Source organism: Mesocricetus auratus, unplaced genomic scaffold (genome assembly GCF_017639785.1).
Source record: "Mesocricetus auratus isolate SY011 unplaced genomic scaffold, BCM_Maur_2.0 Super-Scaffold_4256, whole genome shotgun sequence".
Lineage (NCBI taxonomy): Eukaryota > Metazoa > Chordata > Mammalia > Rodentia > Cricetidae > Mesocricetus > Mesocricetus auratus.
In genome coordinates this window covers 115,952,579-115,975,470 of record NW_024429182.1, presented here as the reverse complement: position 1 = coordinate 115,975,470, position 22,892 = coordinate 115,952,579, and the positions used below count along the sequence as shown (strand labels likewise).

Genomic DNA, 22,892 nt, shown 5'->3' with positions numbered 1-22,892 from the left:
AGGTTCATGGGGCTAGAGGAAGAAAGAAAGGGGCAAGGGGAGATACAAGTCTGTGGAGAGCTGGGCTGCTTGTTTGCTTGTCCCCGCCTGGGTTGTAGGGATGGTTGCCCTTTTTTAGGCTGGATGGTAACTTAGGAGCATTTGCATTTTATTAGTCCTCTGGCCTGGGTTCTGCTCTGACTTTGAGATAAGGCAAGGATTTCTGTGTTGAAAAGATCTCAAGTTTGTGGAACCTCCTTTCCTCTGAAAGTTCTTCACCCAGCTTTTAGCAGGGGAAAACGAAATAGCATTTCTGAGTCTGCTAGGTTGGAGGACCCATCTGAATGACTTTTGTGTACTTTTTTTTTTTTTTTTTGGTTTTTCGAGACAGGGTTTCTCTGTGGCTTTGGAGGCTGTCCTGGAACTCACTCTGTAGACCAGGCTGGTCTCGAACTCACAGAGATCCGCCTGCCTCTGCCTCCCGAGTGCTGGGATTAAAGGCATGCGCCACCAACGCCCGGCCTACATTGTCTTACTACTCTGAACACTCTAGGAGACAAGGTTCTCATGTCCCCAGGTGAGGTGATGTGTCCACAGTGATGATTGTAACAGCTGGATTGAAACCAGGCTTGCCTCATTCCAGCGCTCAATGGATTTGGAGTAAGACTACAGGACTTTAATTTTACTCCTGACACTGTTCACATAGATGTTAAATTATTTAACTCTGCTTATGCCTCAGTTTCCTCATCTTCAATGCAAGTATCTACTTCATAAAATTATGCAGATAAAATTGAGCCATATAGGGCTGGAGAGATGGCTCAGTGGTTAAGAGCACTGACTGCTCTTCCACAGGTCCTAAGTTCAATTCCCAGCAACCACATGGTGGCTCACAACCATCTGAAATGAGGTCTGGTGCCCTCTTCTGGCATGCAAGTAGAACACTGTATACATAATAATAAAATCTTTAAAAAAAATTGAGCCATATAAAGTTTAGCAGTTTGTTCAATAATATTAGTTTCCCTAACTAAAAAAAACAAAAAACAAAAAAACCCTGCTACTTCTTAGCTATATTGTGACTATTTTGGATAAGACTAAATAGATAATTCAGTTTTGTTTTGTTTCAAGTCAGGGTTTCTCTATAGCCCTGGCTGTCTTGGAACTCTCTCTGTAGACCAGGCTGACTTTAGCTCAGAGATCCTCCCGGGGTTAAAGGGGTGTGTCCACCACCGCCACCTGATGATAATTTAGTTATTTAATTTTGTGTAACTATCTCCTTTCCCTCTTTCCTCTTTTTTTTTTTTTTTTTTTTTTTTTTTTTGAGACAGGCTTTCTCTGTATTGTTTTGGAGCCTGTCCTGGAACTGGCTCTTGTAGACCAGACTGGCTTTGAACACACAGAGATCAGCCTGCCTCTGCTTCCTGAGTGTTGGGATTAAAGGCGTGCGCCACCAATGCCCAGCCTCTTCTTTTCTTGTAATAACTTAATGCCAATGCTGTTTCCATATGATCAATCATTCAGCATTGATATTTCATGCTAAAAATCAAGAACTGTTAGACACCATTTTCTTTTCAGTAGAGTATATAGGAAAAGTCAATTATTTTAACAAATGATTATAATCACGATTTAAATTCTCTATAGTGGTGGTTAAAGAATTACTGGGAGCAGGTTGGGGAGGCCCAGTTCTGTAATCCTAGAGGAAGAAGATCAGGAAGGAGCTCAGCTTGTAGTGTTTGAAGCCAGCCAGAGAGGTGTGAGGTTCTGAAAATGCCTGGGTCGGGGAGCTTCAGGGAGGAGGAGGATGAAGAGTTTTGCAGGTTAGTAAGAATGTGAAGGATATTCTACATAGAGTGCCCTGAACATGAAAGCATGCAACTATTAGAGACCCCTTGTGTGGAGATGAGGTTGGAAAACCCATGAGAGGTGAAAAAGTTTGTGTTGTACTCTGTAAGCCATGGTGAAGTGCCAGAGAGCATTAGATACAGCTCATGCATTCCATGTGGCTGTTGCATCTGGAGAGCAATGGCCACTGTCATTCTTGGGCAGCTTTGTCTCTGGGGACCCTGGGCTTCTGTATCAATTCCTAGATTTGGAGACCAAAACTTGAGTTTAATAAGGGTTTTCAGCTGATTCAGGGAGACTGACTCATTAAGTAAACTCGAGGAGACTGATGAGTAAACCTAAACTATTAATTGACTGTAAAAATGGAACAGCAGGATGACAGATGTTTCTGTTCTCCAACCATTGTCCCCACCTCTCTTCCTCTTTCTGGCTAGTGCTAGAGCAACTGACAGACTCTCTCAGTTCCCATTTGTTCTTCTCAGGTACACTGATTGACATGAGCATTTTCTCTGCTTTATCTAGTCTTTCTTCAAGTACTATTATGTATAGTTGATGATAATCATTGATAGTGAATGGAGCTGTGTTATTCAGGTGGGATCATGTACTTGTGAAACTTAGATAAAAGAGGAAGAATAACTTTCAAAAATATTGACAAGTTCAGGCTTAGCCTGGCCAACATGAGACCCTTTCTTACTCAATAAAGAAAAATTAAATAGATTTTAGAAAGGAAATTTGATGAGAGAGGTTCTTTAGAGCTAAGCTAGCCGAGAAAGTGCGTGGAGGTTCTGTGTTGTAGGGGTAGTTTTGAGCTAAGTAGTGTGGGTATATGCGTTGGAATTGTTCAGGGAACAACCCAGACTGTAGATGATGTTTTCTTTTCTTTTTTTTTTTTTTTTTGTTTTTTTTTGTTTTTTGTTTTTCGAGACAGGGGTTCCCTGTGGCTTTGGAGGCTGTCCTGGAACTTGCTCGGTAGACCAGGCTGGTCTCGAACTCACAGTGATCCGCCTGCCTCTGCCTCCCGAGTGCTGGGATTAAAGGCGTGCGCCACCAACGCCCGGCTAGATGATGTTTTCTTTTAAAATTCTAAAACTTGGGGCTGTGGAGATAGCTCAGTAGTTAAGAGCACTTACTGCTCTTGTAGAGGACCTGAGTTGGGTTTCTATATCCACACCAGGAGGCTCACCACACCTGTAATTCCAGCTTCAGCAGATCTGACTGATGCTGTGATGCTCTCTTCTGACCTTTGTGGGCACCTGAACTCATGTGCACATACCCACACTTAGACACGTGAAAATACACACATAATTAAAATGAAATTCTCATAAAAAATCTCTAAAATATACGAATATATAATTAAGATACACATATTCATGAAGAAAAATTAGGAGATGCAGATAGGAATACAAAGGAAATAAATAAATCCTATATTCAGAACTATTGTTAACATTTAATTAAAACTGTTGTTTCTTTTTTGTTTGTCTTACTTTTCTGAGACAGGGTTTCTCTGTTGCTCTGACTGTCTTGGAACTTACTCTGTAGTCCAGGCTGTCCTTGAACTCAGAGATCCATCTGCCTCTGTCTCCCTATTAAAACTAAAAGCATGAGCCACCATGCCTGGCCGGTTTTCTTGTTATTAAAAACCAAGAACACCCTTCCATTCCCCCAACCCCTGAAAATTGGCTTTTGTTGTTTCTTTTCTTTTTTTTTTTTTTCAAGACTGTGGCTTTGGAGGCTGTCCTGGAGCTAGCTCTGAGGACCAGGCTGGTCTCAAACTTACAGAGATCTGCCTGTCTCTGTTTCCCAAGTACTGGGATTAAAGGCGTGCTCTTTTCTTTTTTTAAACAAATATTTTTCTTATTTTAATTTTTATTATGTGTATTGGTGTTTTGCCATGGGTGTCAGATTCCCTGGAACTGGAGTTACAGACTGAGCTGCCATGTGGGTGCTGGGATTTGAACCTGGGTCCTTTGGAAGGGCAGTCAATGCTCTTAACTGCTGATCCATCTCTCTAGCCCCTGTTGTTGTTTCTTAGGGTTTCACTGTAGCCAAGGCTAGCCTTGAACTGATCTTCCTGGCTCCCAAGGAGTGCTAGGATATACTGTCTTGGCCATACCTAGTTTAATATTTGATATTTGTTTACTTGTTTAGTATATTGGGGATTAAACTCAGGTCCTTTGTGCAAGATAAGCCAGTGTTCCTGCACTGAGTTTCATCTCTAAGCCCTCTTGATATTTGTATTAGATCTTTATTTCCATGCCTATTTTGTATGTATATTTGCTTAACTTTCTCTTTTATAAAAATAGGAACATTTTGAATGGTAAAGAATTCTGAAAGTTGGTGTCCATGAGGTAGAATAGTTGCATATACCTAAAACCTAAGTCTTTCTATTTGTGGCATTTGGTCTGTTTATTACTTGCTCTAGGAGTGAAGAATACGATCTCCATTAGAAAACTACATTACAGCCGGGTGTTGGTGGTGCACGCCTTTAATCCCAGCACTCGGGAGGCAGAGACAGGCGGATCTCTGTGAGTTTGAGACCTGCCTGGTTTATAACAGCGAGTTCCAGGACAGCCTCCAAAACCACAGAGAAACCCTGTCTCGAAAATACACACACACACAAAAAAAAAAAAAAAGAAAGAAAGAAAGAGAGGAAATTACATTTTTTCCCCAGCTTTTATTTTGACAGCAGGGAAACATATTTTGATATAATTTAGCCAATGCATAATTTTATGCCTCCCAGAAAAGTAAATGACCTCATTTCAAGTTTGGTATTGCCAATCAGTGTTTACCGTGTGACTTTAGTTAAGTCCTTTACCGTCTGCATTTCAGAATCTGAAGGTGTTAAATCAAGAGGTAATGGTAGCCCTTTATTCTTTTTTTTTTTTTTTTTTTTTTTGGTTTTTCGAGACAGGGTTTCCCTGTGGCTTTGGAGGCTGTCCTGGAAATCACTTTGTAGACCAGGCTGGTCTCGAACTCACAGAGATCCGCCTGCCTCTGCCTCCCGAGTGCTGGGATTAAAGGCGTGCGCCACCAACGCCCGGCCCCTTTATTCTTTTTTAATCCAACACTGCACTTGAGCCCAAAGCAGCAGAGCCAAACTGGAACCCTCTGAAACCATGAGCCAAAAATAACCTTGTTGCACTTTTAAATTGTCTGAGCTGAGAGGGGCAGTGTGCAAAACCCTTCATTCTTATTAACAAACTCCAGGAGACGAGACAGGATGTGATGTCTGTTCGTGGTTGTAAAAAGACTGACAAGGTTGAGTGAAGAGGAGTATGTGTGCTTCTGGCCAGGAGCCAACTGACTGACTCTTGGTCTCAAGTTAGTATCGCTTTAGCTTATATCTGGTTTTAAAAGTTCCAGAGTTAGCTAGGCAGTGGAAGGCAGAGACAAGCAGATCTCTGTGAGTTCGAGACCAGCCTGGTCTACAGAGCTAGTTCCAGGACAGGCTCCAAAGCCACAGAGAAACCCTATCTTGAAAAACTGGAAAAAAAAAGTTCCAGAGTTATTAGGAACCTTGAAAGATTCTGAAACTTTAAAGTGTTTATTGAATTTTATTTTATTTTATTTTATTTGAGACAAAGGGGCTCTACATACCCCTGGCTGTCCAGGAGCTCACTATGTAGTCCAGCCTGGCCTCAAACTCAGAGGAGATCTGCCTGTCTCTGCCTTCTACTGGGATTAAAGCCTTTTATTATTTTTTTTAACTGAATATTTTTTGAGTGGTCTAGAAGTGACTAAGGATCTTTCACAAGGAATATAGATTCATCTTTAGAAGGCAGAGAGCTGCATCAGGGCTAACTCAGCTTCCCCTCTGCACGACAGCTTCCTAGGAGATCTTGCCTCTGTGTGGAGTATATTTTTTTAGGTCAATGTTTTTTGAGAGATTTATTTATTCATGCCTGAGTGCTCTGCATGTTCCTCTGCTCTACAGGAGGGCATTGGATCCCATTGTAGATGGTTGTGAGCCACCATGTGAGTGCTGAGAATTGAACTCAGGACCTCTGGAAAAGCAGCCAGTGCTTCCAATTGCTAAGCCATCTCTCCAGCCCTAGTTTTTAAACGTTATTATTTGTATTTTCTTCCTACCATTTGAATATTATAAAGGTTTTAATGTCTCATCTTCACAAAAATAAATATTCAGTAAGGTCTACTTTCATTTTGGAGACAAACACTAAGGGCCATGTAGCAAAAACTGAACTGTTCTTCCTTATGAAAGAAGCACGATGGAATTAACTGCATCTGCTGGGCCATGCTGAAGGAAGGTGCATTTAGATGCTTTGAGATGGCTTTCCTTGTCAGGGTCATTAGTACCTCTGATGGGATAGTCCTTGAATCCACAGACCCTGGTATACTGAAGAGAGTGTGAGCTGACTTGGGTCTCTTTCTGGGTTGTAGGGTCGGTAGGGAGAATCGTGTACTCTAGTATAGCTTCAGCTCAAAGTCATTCTGCTTCAGCTGCCTGAGTCCTGGGATTACAGGTCAACTTGGAACTCTCAAATCCCAAACCCCCTCCACTCAAGTGCTAGAATTACAGGCAGGTACCAACTCACCCAGTTACCCAGTTTTTTGAGTGCTTCCTCCCTCCCTCCCTCCCTCCCTCCCTCCCTCCCTCCCTTTGTGTGTGTGTTTTGTTTTGTTTTTGGAGACAGGGTTTCTCTGTATAGTTTTGACTGTCCTGGAACTTGATCTGTAGATCAGGCTGGCCTCAAAGAGATCCACCTGCCTCTGCCTCCCAATTGCTAGGATTAAAGGTGTGTGCCACCCACCATCTAACTCTAAGGAAATCAGTTTGTTTCTGGTGTGGCCTGGTTTCAGTATGGTCCGGTTGGGCAGTCTCACACATTCATATGGAAGATTACAGAAGTCTTGAGAGTAGTTTAGAGCCCAAGAGACTGCAAAGGAAAGGAGTTAGGCCTATATGTAAATTTAAGGTACATCCCTGGGATTCCTCTCTTTCTGGAGGCTTGGTACTTTTTGGGGTGAGGTGGGCACTTGTTCCTTCTTCCTTGTAGTTTTTGGACGCAGGGATATGTTATCCATACTACCTGAGTGGGAGCCGGTGGAGTTGGCTGTTTCTTCCTGTTATACCCTCGTTTGCTTCAATTTACAACAGTCTCCTTTCTGCCAATTCAGTTTATCAAGTCAAAGGTGCTCACTTGTGCAAGGCAAAGGGCAAATAAAGTGAGATTGTAGCAATGGATTTTGAAGGTTTGGGTCAGTTGTAACTACAACCCGGGCTGTTCCAAGGTCTGAAAACAAAGCTAAGCCCCAATTGGTCATTCCAGAGGGGAGAGAAGCCCAGGAGTGTGTGCCAAGCCGCTGTTTAGATTCTTCTGGAAGGGCTCTCTGTCTTGGCCTCTTTTGATGTGTGTTTGTGTATTTTGTTTTCTGAGATAGTCATTCTATGTAGCCCTGGCTGGCCTGGAATTCACAGAGATCCAGATCCTCCTGCCTCTGCCTCCAAGTGCTGGCATTAGAGGTTTACACCAGCATGCCCATGCCCAGTTAGTTTTTTGTTTTTTGAGACAGCATGGGCTGGCCTCAAATCTCTATGTAGGTTGTACTAATCTTGAACATCTGATTCTCTTGCCTCTACCTCCCATGTACTGGCATTATATGCTTGCATCACATGTCAGCTCCTTTATTTGTTTAGAGACTATGTAGCCCAGGTGGCTTGAAATTTGCTGTGTAAGCTTGGCAGTCCTTCAGTTTGCAGTCCTTGTGCCTCAGCCTCCCTGATCCTGGTATCAGGGTGAGCCATCACATCCAGGACAAAGAATGTTTTACTTGTATTTAAAATCCTACATAGCTTTTTCTGCAGCTGTACATCATTGCTAGGCAATGTACAGTCAAGTCTCAAAGGCTTACCATTGGCCAAGCCCAGAGCACTGTGAGATGAACTTTGCCTTTTGGAGCTCTTCCACGGCAAGCAATTACAGAACAATCTACTTCTAGACCAGAAGTGGCTTCTTCCTTCCTTCCTTCCTTCCTTCCTTCCTTCCTTCCTTCCTTCCTTCCTTCTTTCCTTCCTTCCTTCCTTCCTCTAATTAAATGTTCAATTGAAAAAGTTTGAGAACAATTAAGGAGAAAATAGATCTCTCTCTCTCTTTCTCTCTAGACAGGGTTTCTCTGTGTAAACTGACCTGGAACTCACTCTGTAGACCAGGCTGGTCTTGAACTCACAGAGATCCGCCTGCCTCTGCCTCCTGAGTGCTGGGATTAAAGGTGTACACCACCACTGTCTGGTCAGATTTCTCTTAAAATATAGAATTATCACCCCATGTCCCAAATTCTCTTATAGATTAAAAAAATCTAAGTACTGGCCGGCCTTTAATCCCTGAACTTGAAAGGCAGAGGCAGGTGGATCTCTGTGAGTTCGAGACCAAGCCTGGTCTACAGAGTGAATTCCAGGACAGGCTCCAAAACAATACAGAGAAACCCTATCTCGAAAACAAACAAACAAAAACAAAAACTAAGTACTGGGAGCTGAAGGATGGCTCAGTGGTTAAGAGTATATTTTGAACGTAGTAGGTCAGGCGATGAAATAGTATTTGAGGGGAATTAGTTTCAAACTGATCATATAGGGAAACACCAGAGACAACGGGACGGAGGTCAACAGACATGGAAGGGAATACATGGTGTCAATGAGACTTGATGACGGCAGGATGACACTACTGTGTATGTAGTCACTGACAGGCTTTCAGTGTATCAGCCTGCAACATGCAGGTGGTTTCAAACAAGCTCCCGAAGCAGATGAAGTGGGAAGAGGAAGTAGGAGGCAGAGGCTGTCTCAGTGGATGGTGGGGAGTAGGGGTCACGCTCTTGTGGGTCACATTTCTGGCTGTTCCCCCAGAGAAGAGCATGTCTGTTCTTTCTGGTCTGCTGAGAGCAGTTTGCTTCATGGCGGAGCAATCCTTTATCATATGGCTCTGTAGGCGCACTAGGGTGCTGCCTGAAGTCCATTTGCTCTGCCACCTCCTTTCAGCTTCCTTTTCTGCCTATGATTTGTTTCTCAGGACACAGCATCTTACTCACAAGCCTATTAAGGGGATTACATTGACTAGAAATACTTATTTCTGTATGGTTTCTGTTTCATTAGGCTTCTATTTAGTTTTCTGGTTTTTTGTTTGTTTTTTAGATAGATCTGTATTGCAGGCTGCCCTCAAATTTGGAATCCCCCTGTCTCAGGCTCCTTGGTGCTGGCCAATGTCTGTAGCAAGTTATATGAGGTAGGCTATATATCAGGCACCAAGCATGGGAATATAGCAGAGAATATGATAAAAATCTTTCCTTTATAGAGCTCATTACCTAGGAATTTGGGGGCTTGTAGTCAATAAGCAGGAAGGTACTAAATATGAGAGATGGTGAGAAGTACATAAAGAAAAAGTAGGTGTGGTGAGTTAGAGATTTCTTTCTCTCTTTGATACTGGGTATTGGTCTCCAAAATACCAGGCAAAGTCCATACTACTGAGCTACAAGTTCTGGGTTTCTTTTATTTCTAAAATCTTTATAATTTTATGGTAGGGTGTTTTGCCAGTGTGTATGTTCAGGCACTATATACAAGCCTGGTGGCCTGAGGAGGGGATTGGATCTCCTGGAACTGCAGTTACAGACAAGTGTGAGGTATCATGTTGGTGCTTGGAATTGAACCTAGGAAGAGGAGACAGTGCTCTTAATCACTGAATCATCTCTCCAGTCCTTGGGCTTCTGGTTGGTGAGATGGCTCAGCGGGTAAAAGAGCTCATGGAAAAGCCTCTTGACCCCAGTTCCATCCCTGGGATCCACATGATAGAAGGAGAGAGCTGACTCCTGGGAGTTCGCCTTAGACCTCCACTTACATACTGTGTGTGTCTCTCTCCCCCAGCTTCTCTCACTTCGTGCATGTACACAAACACACACACACACACACACACACACACACACACACACACAATGGATGGGTGGGTGGATAGGTGACGAATGAATGAGAAATCGGAGCTAGCACTTAGGAGACTGAGGCAGGAGAAATGGAGACCAGCTTGGGCGATTAAAGAAAAACTATCTCAAAGTAAAATATAAGGAAATCAGAGAAATCTCATTGATTAAAAAAGAACTTTGTAGAGATCTGATGGTGAGAACTGGCTGTGCAAGTGTCTGAAGGAAGAGTGATCAGCATTGCGGAAAGAAACAAATCGAAAATCCCTGCAGGCCAGAGAGTTAAGGAGACAGGGAAGGTATGAATGCAGAGGTCCCCCCTGGGGTCAGGTGTTGTGTTAGGTCTACTTCCTCCCCAGGTGTTTCCAGTGTTCATCCAGGTTGAGAATCACAGATTAAGGGTTAAATAAGCTTTCCCCAGCACTGGATGAGATTCAGGGGTTAACTCCTGTGATGAGAAGGTCATAGTCAGAGACTTGTGGTCTTGCCAGGGATGCTGGGAACATTGCAGGCAACAAAAATTCTCTTCAGTTTGTGTACTTTTGCTGATCTGATTGCCTCGCTTCTCTGGGCCTCTGTTTCTTTATTTGTAGAGCGACTTAAATTTAATGGGTTCCTGGAATCTCCTTGGCTCTGACAGGCTTTTATGTTTCTGATGTTGAAAAAACGAAAACCCTCTAATCTAGGAAAATATTCTAAAACAATGTTTTTTAATTCTGGTCTTACAACACAGTAAGGTGTGTTATAATTATGACAAGAGCTACAGTGAATGTCTCAATACCAAATTGAAGGAAACTTTGTGTCATGTCCAGTAGATCCTGGAAGATGAGCATGCTGAGAAATGGGAAACTGACTAGAAGCTTCAGAGCTCTTAGTACAAGGGCATCTTGGTCTTTGGAAGTAGGCAGAAGCCTGAGTCTCCTTTGAGTGCTAGTTGTGGCTCACCTACTGCCAAGTTTCTCATGAGGTGAGAGTAATGTGTTATAAATGGTAAAGTTCTTACATCAAACCCAAGGTCTGTGATTTCAATGGCTTGGGAGAAACAGCCAGCCTGGGTCAGTAAAGCCTCAGGTGTGTTAGCCTCTTTCTGCAGCCAGACTGTTTATTGCACACCACTGATTCTGGTTAATAGACCAGAGCCACATGACTGGAAGCACCAAGATTATCTTGGAGTGGATAACTGGGTACATTCAGAACTTACTCACACTGGACAGTAGGCCTAATACCTGCCCTTACCTCTTCAGCTCTCAACCTCTGACTTTTGTCCTGATTTTGATGTTACAGCAGTTTTTGTTAGTTTATGTCCTTTCTGCAGAATTGGGGTACCTGGTGCCCTTCAACATTTCCGTTAATGTTATCTGTATCTTCACTTAGAATATAAAATAAACGCTGACCTGTCAAAATTAAAGATGAAAGTCAGGCTGGGAAATGCATGATTGGAGTGAGAAAGGGCCGAGGAGTTTAATTAAATATTAAAGAAATAGCCAGGTATAGTGGCACTTGAGAGGCAGGGACAGGAGGATCTCTATGAGTTTGAGGCCAGTCTGTCTATATAGCTAGTTCCAGGTTAGCCAGGAAGAAAACAGAAAAAGAAAAGCAGAAAAAAATGAACTCCCCCCCCCTTTACCCCTCTAGAAAGACATATTTTATTAAAAATAAAACAAAAAACCAACAGGAACAACAAAACCTTTTAATAAGAAAATATGGCCGGGCGTTGGTGGCGCACACCTTTAATCCCAGCACTCAGAAGGCAGAGGCAGGCGGATCTCCAAAACAATGTAGCCTCCCAAACAATACAGAGAAACCCTGTCTCGAAAACCAAGAAAAGAAAATATAATTAAATTTGGTAGTAATTCAAGTTCTTAACCCTTTCAGGAAAGCTAACGGGATATCTGAAAGATTACAGCCAGTTTACAGGTAGTTCTTTGGTGTCAAGTAAGTTTTATACAAGCTGTCCTAATGATTATCACAATCAAACATTGTTTTTAAAAAACAGGCCTCAGTCTGGAGGGATAGTTCAGCAGTTAAAAGTACTGACTGCTCTTCCAAAGGACCAGGGTTCAATTCCTAGCACCCACATGTCAACTCGTAACTGTCTATAACTCAGTCCCAGGGGATCGAATTTGTTGTTGTCCTCTAAGGACAACAGACATATGCAGACAAAATACTCATATACATAAAGTAACATAAATATAGTTTAAAAATAGATCTCAATGTATATGTATAGAAGAAAACAATTGAAGCTTCTTTTTCCACCAGACAGGGTTTCTCTGTGTGGCCCTGACTGTCCTGGAACTTGCTTATAGACCAGGCTGGCTTTGAGCTCAAAGATCTACCAGCCTCCACCGCCCCATTGCTAGACTAAAGGCAAGCACCACCACGCCTGGCTAACAATCTGAAATGTAAAGAAGTTTAAGGGTGCCTCACAAGCTGAACATGAACATATGCAAATAAAATAAGCTTTTTGATCCTAGAAAACAAAAATGGGGCAAGCTCACCGAAGGGTAATAGACCAAAGGAGGGCAACAGCAAGTACCCTAAACCTCCCCCTGAGGCACAGGCTCTGGGAGACAGGGAAAATCCCAACCCAGCCAATCAGCTCTCCTGGGGAGAATTTGCTTATGGCTTGGTATGCATGAAAGAAAGGAAAGGAGCACTGCATTTCTTCCATTAATTTCTTCTCCTTAATTTTCTCTAGTAATGGGTTTCCTTTTGTTTAAAAAGTTGAACTCCACCTTGACTATGCTGGCACTCACCTTTAATCTCAGCACTCAGGAGGCAGAGGCAGGTGGATCTCTGTGAGTTCAAGGCCAGCCTGGTCTACCGAGTGAGTGCCAGGACTGGTTCCAAAGCCACAGAGAAACCCTGTATTGGAAACAAACAAACAAAAAAACCAACAGTAAATAAATAAAGTTGAACTCCACAGTATGGAGTTGTCAACTTGTATTGTAATAGCACTTGGGAAATGAGAGCCTAGAAAAGGCAGGCTTTTTTTTTTTTAAATGACGTTCAACACCCATCTCCATTGATCACGAGGCCAATGGCAGAACATTTTGTACCCCAAAACAAGACTTTTTGTTTTTAATTTTTTTAAAAGTTGTTTTTGTTTTGTTTTGTTTTGTTTTTGAGACAGGGTTTCCCTGTATTATTTTGGAGGCTGTCCTGGAACTCACTCTGTAGACTAGGCTGGCCTGGAACTCCCAGAGATCTGCCTGCCTGTGCCTCTCGAGTGCTTGGATTAAAGGTGTGCGCCACCAACACCTGGCTTATTCTTTTCTTTTAACCAGAGTTTCATATAGCCCAGGCTGGCCTTGAACTCCTGATTCTCCTTTCTCTGCCTCAAGTGCTTGGGTGACAAGTGTGCCTTATCATATATGACTTTTTCCCTTTTCCTTCCTTCCTTCCTTCCTTCCTTCCTTCCTTCCTTCCTTCCTTCCTTCCTTCCTTCCTTCCTTCCTTTCTTCTTTTCTTCCTTTCTTTTTGAGACAGGCTTTCTCTGTGTGTAGCCCTGGCTGCCCTGGAACTCGCTCTATAGACCAGGCTGTTCATAAACAAAGATCTGCCTCCTGAGTGCTGGCATAAAGGTGTGTGCCACTACTGCCCAGCTATTACTATTTATTTATTTAGGCTTTTACATTTCATTTTATGTGTGTGATGTGTGTGTGATGTGTGTGATGTGTGTGTGTGTGTGTGTTGTGTGTTGTGTGTTGTGTGTGTGTGATGTGTGTGCTATTTGTGTGCCTGGCTCCTGTAGAGGTCAGAGGGTGTCAGATCTGAAACAGGAGTTACAGGCAGTTATGATTTGTAAGCCACCATGCTGGTGCTGGGGACCAAACCTGTGTCCTCTGGAAGAGCAGCCAGTGCTCTCAACCACTGAACCAACTTTCCAGTCCCTTTTCTGTTTTTGTTTGTTTGTTTTTGATTTTTTGAGACCGGGTTTCACTGTTTAGCTTTGGCTATCCTGGAACTCACAGAGATCCACCTGCCTCTGCTTCTCAAGTGGTGGGATTAAAGGTGTGAGCCACCATTGCCTGGCCCCCTTCCTGTTTTTTTTTTTTTTTTTTTTTTTTTTGGTTTTTACGAGACAGGGTTTCTCTGTATTGTTCTGGAGGCTATCGGTCCAGCCCGGCCTCGAACTCACAGAGATCCACCTGCCTCTGCCTCCCGAGTGCTGGGATTAAAGGTGAGTCTATGCTCTGAACCCACATGCTGGGCTAGGTAGAGAGAGGAGTGGGTCTGAGGCTGGAAGTTTCGCCTTTGTAGGGCCAGCTTTGAATTGTGTGGTTTTCTTCAGGGGACGGGCGTACCTATAACTGGGTGGTTGTTTCTAGTTTTCTTAAATTCTTTCCTTTGACATATCTTTAAGTCCACTTAAAAGGCATTTTGTTTTTCTTCTTTCCATAGGTGGTGATTGGACTCTAGACCATGTGCCTAGGTAGTTTTTCCTTTCTCCACAGCTCTACTCCCCCAGCAGCGCTCACCACACCCTTGTTTTGAGAACTTCACTAAGGTATGATGTCTAGGTTGACCTGAGCTGACCTTGAAGAGTTGAGTTTGGCCACAAGAGAGCTTTTATTGTTTGTTGGGTTTCATTTTGGTGGTTAAATACAACAAATCTCCTAATTTTAAATGTATAGTGGTATTAAGTATATTTGCAACTATGCAGCCATCACCACAGTTCATGACCCAGTTCTGTTCCATGGAACAACTCCTTGTCTGTGTCCCTACAGTCTTGGCAACCTTCATTCTACTTTCTGTCTACAGATTTGCCTGCTTTAGGGATGTCATATAAATGGAACCATTCAGTATTTGTCTTACTGTATCTGGCTTGTACCACTAATGTCTCTAAGATTTGTTCGTATTGTAGTGTGTCCAGATTTCCTCATTTCCCCCACTCCTTCCCTCCTTTCCTTTCTTCAGCCATATGAATAGAATACAAGACTTTATGTATGCTAGGCAAGCATTCTACTGCTGAGCTATGTCCCTAATCCCCATCCTTTTTCAGGCTGAGTAACGTATTTTATTGATTTGTTCATTCAGTTTTTTTTTTAAGATTTATTTATTTATTACTTATACAGTGTTCTGCCTACATACCAGAAGAGGGCACCAGATTGAATTGTAGATGGTTGTAAGCCACCATGTGGTTGCTGGGAATTGAACTCAGGATCTCTGGAAGAGTAGTCAGTGCTCTTAACCTCTGAGCCATCTCTGCAGCCCCTCATTCAGTTTTTAAATACTTGGGTTATCCTGCCTTTGGGTATTGTAAATGTGGCTGCTATGAATGAGTATATAAATATTTTGAGGCCTTGCAGTGTGCGTGTTGTGTATGTGTTTATTTTAAGGCAGGGTCTTGCTCTGTAGCACAAGCTAGCCTTGAACTTGACTTTCCTGCTTCAGCCTCCTGAATACTGACTTTAAAGGTCTGCATTCCCATGCTTGGCCCATACACCTAGAAATGGACTCCTGGGTCATTTGGTGTTCTTTTTAAAAATTTTTGAGTAATTTTCCATAGTGGCAATATAAATTTATTTATTTATTTGTTTATTTGATTTTTTTCAGGGCAGGATTTTTCTGCCTAGTCCTGGCTGTCCTTCAACTCCCTTCATAGACCAGGCTGGCTTCAAACTCAGAGATCCTGCCTCTGCAGCTGATGAAAGGCATGCATCACCATCCCCAGCGGTAATGCCATTTTATATTCTTTTTTTTGGTTTTTACGAGACAGGGTTTCTCTGTATTGTTTTGGAGGCTTATCGGTCTAGCCTGGCCTCGAACTCACAGAGATCCGCCTGCCTCTGCCTCCCGAGTGCTGGGATTAAAGGCATGTGCCACCACCGCCTGGCGCCATTTTATATTCTTTCTAGCAATGCACAAGGCTTCCAGTTTCACACATTCTTACCAAGAGTTGTTATATTCTGTTTGTTAATTATTATTATTATAATCTATCCTGATGGGTGTAACTTCTGGGCTTATCTAGTTTTACCCATGGAGTCCACCAGGCAAGGGACTATTTTCCTGAAGCATAAATGTTGTAGAAAAAATTTGATTAAAAACTTGACTCAAATCCGGGTGGTACACACCTTTGATCCCAGCACTCTGGAGTCAGAGGCAGGCAGATCTCTGTGAATACAAAACTGACTAGTCTGGTCTGTAGAGCTAGAGCTAGTTCTAGGACAAGCAAAACAAACAAACAAACAAACAAAAGACCAAAAACAAAAACAAAAAAACTTCACTCAGTTAAGTTCGTGGCCCATCATATTTCATTTATGTGCCCTCCTTGTTCTTTTCCTCCTGTTCTTTGTTATTTTGAGGCAAATCCCATGTATCATTATATTTGTTAGTGTTGTACTATATGTCTTTAAAAAAATAAGAAAGGGCTGGAGAGATGGCTCAGAGGTTAGGAGTACTGACTGTTCTTCCAAAGGTCCTAAGTTCAATTCCCAGCAACCAGGTGGTGGCTCACAACCATCTATAATGAAATCTGATACCCTCTTCTGGTGTGTGTATATATAATAAATAAATCTTTAAAAAACAAAAGTAAGAAAGATAAGGGCAGTCAGGCATGGTGGTGCTTGCCTTTTAATTCCAGCACTCAGGAGGCAGAGGCAGCTGGATGTCTGTGAGTTTGAGGACAGCCTGGTCTACAAAGCAAGTTCCAGGACAGATAGGGATACACAGAGAAACCCTGTCTTAAAAATCCAGAAAAATGGGGTCGGGGAAGAGACTGGAGAGGTGGTTAAGAGCACTGACTGTTCTTCTAGAGGACACAGGTTCAACTACCAGCACCCACCTGGTAACTCACAACTGTCTGTAACTCCAGTTCCAGGGAATATGGTACCCTTACACAGACATACATGCAGGTAAAACACTAAAGCATATAAAATAAAAATAAGAAAAACAACCCAGGGCTGGAGAGATGGCTCAGAGGTTAAGAGCACCGACTGCTCTTCCAGAGGTCCTGAGTTCAATTCCCAGCAACCACATGGTGGGCTTACAACCATCCATAATGAGATCTGGTACCCTCTTCTGGGGTGCAGACATACATGGAGGCAGGGTGTTGTATTCATAATAAATAAATAAATAAATAAATCTTAAAAAAAAAAAGAAAGAAAAACAACCCAAAAAGATGAGTTGGTTTTGTTTTTTGGTTTTTTTTTTTTTTTTTTTTTTTTGCTTTGTCTTGTTTTTTTTTTTGCAATAGGGTTCCACTATTTTACCCAGGCTAACTTCAAACTCCTGGGGTCAAGTAATATTCCTGTCTCAGCTTCCTGAGTAGCTGGGACCACAGTTTTGTGTGTATACATCCCACTAACAAAAGGACCCTTCCCATTCCATTTGTCAGATGGTAGAGATCTACATAATGATGTGCCATTGGACATATTCTCTGGTATTCCCTTAGATCCGTAGTTCTCAACCTTCTAATACTGTGACCCTTTACCCTCATGTTGTGATGACCCAATCATAAAATTGTTTTCATTGCTACTTCATAACTGTAATTTTGCTGTTGTTATGGATTGTAATGTAAATATCTGATAAGTGACCCCTGTGAAAGGGATCAGGACCCACAGGTTGAGAACTACTTCCCTAGCTCAACAGGAACGTTACAGTGGGCACACTGGTAAATACAGTTGACTGGAAGTTGGTTCTGGAGCATTATGGGTTGGTTGTTGGTGAGAGGCTGCCTTAGCTGGGGTTACTTTCCTGCAGATTAGAGTAGAGGCTGACTGCCCTTAGGGCTGAGCAGTTATGGTGAGTGACCATCTAGATCTCTGGAGAGAGGCGAGGTGACTGAGGGAGGCAGGGAAGAGGAGGAAAGATGTATGGCTGATAGCACTTGACGTAGGCACTAGAGGAGGATGGGAAAGGGAGTACCTGAGTTCCTCATCTGGTTTGACTGGCAGTGGTGTGAAGTGATAGGCATTTGGTAGAGACACACTTCTAATGTGGATTCTCGTTCAACTTGGCTGTAGTTGGGCAGTGGCAATGAGCCATAGTTCCTGGTCAGCTAGCCATGAGATCACATGGAGGAACCACCCATATGGTATAGTGTATTGTGTGGCTAATCTATGATGCTTGGTCGGTCACTTCGTCTGTTTTCTGTTGCTATAAGAGAAATACCACAGACTGAGTCATGTATAAGCAGTGGTTTATTTGTCTTATAGTTCTGGAGGCTGGGCAGTCTGAGGTCCGAGGGCCACATTTCTGTTGAGGGCCTTCATGTTGTATAAGATGAACTGGTAGGCATGTGTGTAAGACACTATTGTCTTTATTTGTCGATTTGTGAGAGCTGACTCCTTATGGCCTAGTCTTCTCTCAAGAGCCCCACCCCTCCTAGCCCTTAGGAGGAAGAAGCAGGAGGATTGGGAGAAGGTCTTCTTTGGCTGTATGAGACCTTCTGAACCGTTTATTTTTGGGACAGTGTCTCATGTAGCCCAAACTGGGCTTAAATTCCTGAGTATTTACTGCTTCCACCCCCAAGTGATGGGGATATAGACATGCACTTACACATCAGGGTTACATTAAAAAACAAAACAAAACACTGATTTATCATTTAGTATGTGTGCACTTGCCATTGTGTGTGTATGTATAGAAGAGGACAATTTTGGGGAGTGGATTCTTTTCACCATGTAGGTCCAGAGAATCAAACTCAAGTTGTCAGACTTGGCAGTCTTCACCCATGGCACAACCCCCAGGCTTACATTTTTTATTTACATTTTCAATTTAAAATGAATGGGTTCTTTGTGACATAATCCCATTGGAGGTTGAGGAACCTCTGTGCATATGTTGGGATGTCTGAGAAAGGCCCCTTCTTTCACTAGTGTCTACTCCTGTGGCAACCACAGAGCTTCCTGGGGCTGGTGGTACGTCCTCCTGTTCCAGCAGTGTTTCAGCTAGTGAATCTTTGCGGCTCTTGTTTGCTTTGGTAGATGAGATGAGTTAAGGAGCAGCTTCAGAACAACCAAACAATGATACCAGAGATGGGGCCAGTGGTCCTGTGGAGTGACTGTCATCTCCTCTCAAGAATGGAGGTTTGGTTGCCAGCAAGTGTGAGATTATTGGATTCTTGCTTAATTTTGAAGAGTCCTTACTACCAAGACATGATGTGTTTACAAGGTTCGGTGGGAGAGACTCTTTAAGATGGTGTGTGAGCAAGGATTACTGTCTACTTTTCTCTCAAGTGTCTGCCTTCTATTCTCACAAATGGAGTACCCAGGTAGTGCTGAGATCTGTTTGCAAGTAAGGCAAGGTAAAATAACTGTAGATTACAAAGTATCAGATTTTATCTACAACCCTAGCTCTTTGACTTTGTTGCCCAGTCCTAGTTTCTGCTTCTTAGTAGACTTTTTAGTCTGTATAATTCCTACCCCTTCTGCTTCTATTTTGTTTTCTTTTTTTTTAATTTATGTGTATATGGGTGTTTTTGTTTATATGTACATCTGTATACCTTGTGTGTGTCTGGTGCCCTCAGAGGCCAGAAAAAAAGTGTTATTATATCTCCTGGAACTAGAGTTACAGACAGGTGTTAGCTAGCCTGGGTCAAATGGGAGTCAAACCTGGTTCCTCTGGAAGAGCAGCCAGTGCTCTTAACCACTGAACATCTCTTCAGCCCCAGGCTATTCCATTTTTTTTTTTTTACATAGCAGTTTTATTGTGGGAAAACTCACATACCATGCAGTACCTTTACAATACATAATTTAGTGGGATTTAGTGTTCCTAGAGTTGTATCCATTTATGATTCAGGATCAACCTGTGCCTTCCTCCTGGGCCCTAGCTCCTAGTTCTTAAAACTAGCTTTCATCTCCACTGGCTTCTCATTGATCTCATGCTCAGACAGATGTCCTTATTCTTGGACCAGTAGGTAGTTTTTTTGTTTTGTTTTTGTTTCTGTTTGGTTTTTTGGTTTTCGAGACAGGTTTCTCTGTATTGCTTTGGAGCCTGTCCTGGAACTTGCTTTGTAGACCAGGCTGACTTCGAACTCACAGAGATCCGCCTGCCTCTGCCTCCCGAATGCTGGGATTAAAGGCGTGCACCACCAATACCAGGCTCAGCAGGTGTTGTTTGTTTGTATGTTTTTGTTTTGTTTTTCAAGACAGGGTTTCTCTGTGTAACAGACCTGGCTGTTCTGGAACTCACTTTGTAGATCAGGCCAGCCTCAAAGTCATTGAGATCCTCCTGCCTCTGCCTCCCAAGCACACTAAAGGCATGCCCCACCATGCCTTTAATCAGTTTCTGTAGGGCTCCAGGAATCAGAGACAAGGGCAACTTCAGATAGATCTTTCCTACTTACAAGGCCTATCACCGCCTAAGGCCTTTCTTTATGAAAATGTCGGGCTGGGGCTATAGGTAGGTGGTAGGTATGTTCAGTATGCATAGTGACTTGCGTTTAGTTTCTAACCCGACTCCAAGTTGCATATTTGCCAAATACTTGGCTGGTAATATATTTACTTGGGAATCTATGACTGTCCTTGAATAATTTCAGCTCTGAACAAATGATCTTGTGATATTCTTTTTATTTTTATTTTATATGCATTGATCTGTGTCAGGGTGTCAGATCTTAGAGTTACAGACACCTGAGCTGCCATGTGGGTGCTGGGAATTGAACCCTGGTCCTTTGAAAGAGTAGTTAATGCTCTCAACCACTAAGCCATCTCTCCAACCCTGATCTTGTGAAATTCTAATGGTGGATCACCTTCCAGTAAACATAATAGGGTTTGTAAACAAATAAGGAAATGGATGGTAACATATGTTTAGTGATCGTAAGTGCTGTGAAAAAAGGTAAGGCAGAATAAAGGCCTGGAGATTAACGATTTGTAGGTCACAAGGAAGTAAGCCCACAGGGACCTAGAACAAGAAGCTTTGTTCTTGTCTTCATTTTCTTTTGATCTTGTCTCTGTGTATCCCAGGCTGGTCTCCAACTCAGCCTCTTAAATTATGGATTATTGGTATGTACCAAGTGGGCAAGGACTTGTAAGTCAGAGAGAGTCTGAGGCAGGAGCATTGCCATAATGCTTGAGGAATGGAGAGGAGATTATGGGTGCATGACAGACTTGGCATGAGAGAGTCTTACACGGAAGCATGGCAGTGAGATGCAGCAGACTGTAGGCTGCGGGAAAGGCTGGAGGTTACTCAGGATGAGACGAGACGGTGCTGGAGCAGGACTGGACGGAAGGAGGGGCCACTGTCTGACTTACATGTTCTCTTTCTCTCTCTCTCTTTTTTTTTTTTTTGGTTTTTCGAGACAGGGTTTCTCTGTGGCTTTGGAGGCTGTCCTGGAAATAACTCTGTAGATCAGGCTGGCCTCGAACTCACAGAGATCCGCCTGCCTCTGCCACCACGCCTTTAACCCCAGCACTCAGGAGGCAGAGACAGGCGGATGTCTGTGAGTTCGAGGCCGGGCTGGACCGACAGCCTCCAAAACGATACAGAGAGACCCTGTCTGGTAAAAAAATAAAATAAAAAAAATAGATTCACATGTCAATCCCAGCTCTCTCTTCCTCCCCTCCTCCCAAGCCCTCCCACCAACCTCTTGTTTTTTGTTTTTTGAGAAAGGGATTCCCTGTGTAGCCTTGGCTATTCTGGAACTCTGAACTCTTCATTAAGCCCCTATCATTTTGTGTTGTTTTGTTTTTTGAGACAGAGTTTTTGTGTGTATCTTTGGAGCCTATCCTGAGCTCGCTCTGTAGACCAGGCTGGCCTTAAACTCACAGAGATCCGCTTGCCTCTGCCTCTTGAGTGCTGGGGTTAAAGGCAAGAGCCACCAACGCCCGTGGCCCCTGTCATTTTTTTGGTGGAGGATACTGAGCTCCCACAAATCGTTCCCTATCAATCATCACTCCCCCTCTTTCCCCAGCACTGCAGAGGGACTAATCTGTTGTGCCTTCCTTCGGTTTTCTTCCGCCTAGGCACTGGAAGACAGGAAGAAAGGGAGAGAGGGAGCCTTTGAAACAAGAGTCCTGAAGGCATTTCCTCATATGCTACCCTGCACTTTGGGATTCCCATATCTGCCTGTTGTACATGGACTCCAACGCCTAGTGCAGGAGACAAACATCTGTTCTGTTTAAAACCTTAGTCTTACTCCAGTGGGGCATTCTGCCCACCGGTGTTTAAATAATTGGTATTTTACCTTGTCATTGTCCACCATAACTGGATATCTTCCCAATGGGAAAGATTATGCTCTTTGCCTTTCTGTGAGAACTCCTAGGCAGGGAGCTGTGCTTTGTTGAGGGTTTGGGGTATGGGTGGTTGTGATGTGAGAAACCAAACCTACAAACCTGTTGCTATCAAGGAGTGGTAAGAGAAACACTTTCATCCTGCCATCTGCTTCTCTTGTGGTTCTAATTGTCCTTTCATTTTTTTTTCCTTTTAAAATGTAGAAAAACAATTTATTAGTGTAACAAGTGTTTACAGAAATAATTTGATAGTAATCTCATCACCCTAAACAGTTTTCTTTTCCATCATAGCTCCAATAGCTACTTACTGTTACATTGTTATCATGATGTGATAATACTTTTGTATTAGTCTTTTTTTTTTTTTTGGTTTTTACGAGACAGGGTTTCTCTGTATTGTTTTGGAGGCTGTCGGTCCAGCCTGGCCTCAAACTTACAGAGATCCACCTGCCTCTGCCTCCCGAGTGCTGGGATTAAAGGCATGCACCACCACCGCCCGGCTGTATTAGTCTTTTTTAAATTAACAAGTAATTTTCTTTGTTGTGTAGTTTATTGACCCTTCTTTTTGGAGTACATAATAGTCAAATATTTTACTGTTCCCCATTCTTAGGTGTTGTAGGCCTTCAATTTCCTGTGCAAGAAAGGATGACCTTGAACTTATGGCCTTCCTTCCACCTCCGAAGGGCTAGGCTTATAAGTATTCTCCACCTACCTGGTTCACACCTCCTCACTTTTTTTGGTGCTGGAATTAGACTGACAAAGTCCTTCTGTGGATGCTAGCACCACAGGTGGAGGGATCCATTCCCTCAGCCTCAAGATAAATTACTACAGACATTGATAGCTCTATGATACTTTCTATTTTTATTTCATTGTCTTTCCTTTTAAGAAGGCTGGAGAGACAACTCAGCTGTTAAGAGCACTTGTTCTTGCAGAGAATTCCAGTTGATTCCTAGCACCCACAAAGTGGCTCACAACCCTCCATGATGGAATTCT

At 42.9% G+C, this 22,892-nt stretch overlaps 1 protein-coding gene across 2 annotated transcripts in view; it reads left to right on the top strand.

Moving 5' to 3' along the window:
• Window positions 1–22,892, top strand: part of Znf592 (zinc finger protein 592) — a 47,451-nt gene that overhangs the window by 3,016 nt on the left and 21,543 nt on the right. For both annotated transcript variants that reach the window (XM_040729538.1, XM_040729532.1), the window contains exon 2: window positions 14,140–14,245. The gene's annotated coding sequence lies outside the window, so the exon portion shown is untranslated. The remainder of the gene's footprint in view (window positions 1–14,139; window positions 14,246–22,892) is intronic.